Here is a 3,382-nt window from a genome sequence, read left to right as displayed (position 1 = left end):
ACCGCTAGGACCGACCCTTGGGGGACGCCGGTTTCTTCGGGATACTCGTTGGATGCAGTGCCGCCGATGAGCACCTGGAAGGTTCGTCGAGTGAGGAAGTTTTTGATGAATGCAAGCATGTTGCCAGTGATGCCCCAGTCTTGTAACTTTCTAAGGACCAAAGGGGTCCAGGTCCGGTTGAAAGCTTTGGCGATGTCAAGTGATACTAGGTCAACATGCTTGCCTTCCTCGTACGCCTCTTGGAGCACACTGCCCAGGTTGGCAAAATAGGTGCTGGTGCCATATCCTGGGCGGAAAGCGTGTTGACGATGGCCTAACCTTCCGTCCGCTTCCAGTTTTTCCCTAAGCCGCCGATTGACCATCCTTTCGACAGTTTTGGACGCGCACGAGGTCAGGGAAATTGGCCTAAATTTGGAAGCGTCGCGGCTGTTAACACTACTCTTCGGGATGGGGATGACATAGCTTTTCCTCCACTCGTCAGGAAAAGTGCGGTTTTCCCAAATGTTGTTGACGAGGTTCAGAAAGAGGGCCTTCGCGGCCGGAGAGAGTCGTTTGAGCATGGGATACCCCAACTCATCCGGCCCGGATGAGTTCCCTTTGCACTTGGCGAGCGCGTGGGCCAACTCTCCTGCTGAGAAGGGGTGGTTCAGCAGGCAGCCGGGGGGGTCCGCGGGAATAAGAGTGGTGTTGAGGTGAAGATTATGGGAAGTGATTTTTCTCTGGAAGTCTGCTGGGTACTGGGAAACAGCTACCAGGGAAGCAAAATAGTCGCCGAGAGCATTCGCGACTTGTACAGGGTCAGAGATTGTGCGGTTGCCCTGATCGAGGTGGATTGGAGTACCCCTCGATTTCCCACTAATCGCGTTAACCCGCCTCCAAAGTTCGGCGGAGGTCTGGGACGGGTTGATGCTATCGATGAAATCCTCCCATTGCTTGGATTTTGCTTCCCTGATAATGATCTTACACTGTCGGTGTTTCTCCTTATACAGATCTAGGGCGTCAGGCCTGAGAGGGTGGTTGGGACTTAGCTTTCTCAAAGCCCGAAGGGCTTTTCGCCTGGCCTTAACTGCACGCCGAGTTTCCTCGGACCACCATCTAAGGGCGCGACGGCCGGGACGGCCGCTAGACCGTGGGATGGCATGCTGTGCTGCGACAAGGACCATGCTGGTGAAGTCGGAAATGGACGATGGAGGTTGGTCCGCGCAGGCCGTTGACGTGGCGCGCTCGTACTCCTCCCAGTCCGCTTCATCGTATTTCCAACGGGGTCGCTTAACTTCCACAGGAGGGGATGCGTTAGTGGAGATCTGGATCGGGTAGTGGTTACTACCATATAGGTCGGTGCTGGCTTCCCAGGAGAAACGCGACAGAACGGACCTACTTACCGCGGATACGTCGATGGCAGTTGCGGAGTGCCCGTTGAAAAATGTAGGAGCCCCGTCATTGAGGGTGACGAGGTCGCCTTCTTGGAACGCATCGGCTAGGACGGAGCCGCGAGGGTCGGCCCTTGACCCTCCCCACATGGGGTGGTGGGCGTTCATGTCCCCGAGGAGGAGTAGGGGAGGTGTAGCATTTTCGATCAAATTTCTTACCTTACTTCTGACGGCGGGGAAGGCGCCGCAGGGGATGTACAAATTGATGATCGTGATAGGCAAAGCTCCATGTAGCCGGACACCGACAGCCGGCAGGTCCTCATCGATATCGAGGACATCGAAGGGGATGTCCACCAGCACCCCGATAGCTACGGAGTGCCTAAAATTGTTCCCAACCTTGCTGGTCCAACGGTACTTGCCTCCGAGCGTTCGGTCCATGAGGGCGTCGGAAACTCGGTTCACCTCTTGGAGAGCGATGGTCCATGGTGAGCTGTGGTGCACCAGCAGCTCAAGGTTCGGAAGGTTGTTCCAGTACCCGTTGATGTTCCATTGGAGGCAGTACTTAACTTCCAGCGGGAGGGCCGGGGTTGGGAAAGAGGACGATAAAGAAGGGGGAGTGTTTCTTACCGTACCTGGAGGAATCCTGGACGGGCCGGAGCCGATGGAAGAGGATGATCCACTGGCTGGCCCGGAGCTCGATGCGTCAAGGGGTGACGACGAGGAAGAACTGGAACCACTGGACGATACATTGTGCGGCCGGGGGGAGTCGGCTCGGCTAGTACCGCTTGAAGTGGGAGAGGAGCCACGGAGGTGGGACTTATCACCCGGGTTGGAGTGCCCGGGGAGCCCAGGACGCTGAAACTGTTGGGACTTATGGCCTGGGTGGAGGTCCCAGGTTGCCCGGAACGCGGCCTTGGAAAGAGGGAGAGGTTTGCAGTGACTTGAAGATGTTTGCTTTGCGCTTGCAGCTTGCATCCCCCGTCGTCCGGCGGGGAGTAAAAGGCGTCCTGAGAACGCCAACAGGAAAACTCTTGCTTCCCTCGGAGTCCACCGGAGAAACAGCGGCTTGATGCCTTGCGCTTGCATAATGGCTTGTAGGGTGATAATGCGTCCCTCTTCCGTCTATCCAATGATGCCGGGGGTTGTTTCCCAGTTCTGGTGTGGGAATGACGTCCGTACTGGGGGGTCCCGACTATCAAAGAATCTGGGCAGGCTTGATCTCTTTGTCCATTTGATGCCGAGGTCGGCCCGGTGGTTCCGGTTGGGTCTTGACTTCCGGTCTACCGGCGCCCCGACGATCCAAGGGTTCTACATTGTCGTTCTTCGTCCTCGGCCTTTACCAGGCGCCGGGGTCGTTCCAAAGGTTCCAGTTGGGGTTCAGCTTCTGGGCCAATTGTGCCTCGGCTACCTGGATCGTACGTCGGCTCGTTGGTGTTGGTGGTGTTCGAGATTTGTGGCACTTTGGAGGCTGTAATATTGGAGTTGAAGGTTCCAATTATTTAGCGGTAGAACCGCTGTTCTTGGCGTTAAGCCGTTGGGTTTTTGGGATACTCTTGGGCTCGGTGGTTGGATCTGGCGACGTGCTAGCGATATTCCTCTTCCCGGCGATCCTGGGGCCGGAAGTTTGAGGAGATACCCGCGCTTTAGTGACACTGGTGGGTGTCGAGTGTGCAGATCGTTCTGCTGTTGCCGATCGTTTCGGCGTAACGTCACCTGAGTTCACTCTCTCCTTGATGGGGAGGTGAGAGGAAAACAGGGTCAGGGAGATCCGAGAAGTATCTTGGGAGTCAGCTTTGGATAGGGTCTGAGGGGTGGGTTCGACTTCGGTAAAGGAGCTGTTAAGGGCAGGGCTGGGCCCTTCCGGTTTCTCGACGGACGTGAGTGTGTCGTCCATCAAGTCGATTTCATCAATTCCGATTGCTTGGGGAGTTGCTGCTGTTTGAAGGAGCTGGCTGTTTATAATTTTGTCCAGTTTATCTTGGAGCTCGGCATTCCTTCGGAGGCTTTCCTCC

Source organism: Armigeres subalbatus, chromosome 2, assembly GCF_024139115.2.
Source record: "Armigeres subalbatus isolate Guangzhou_Male chromosome 2, GZ_Asu_2, whole genome shotgun sequence".
Classification (NCBI taxonomy): Eukaryota; Metazoa; Arthropoda; class Insecta; order Diptera; family Culicidae; genus Armigeres; species Armigeres subalbatus.
The sequence above is the reverse complement of the archived record's forward strand: the minus strand, read 5'-3'. Positions refer to the sequence as shown.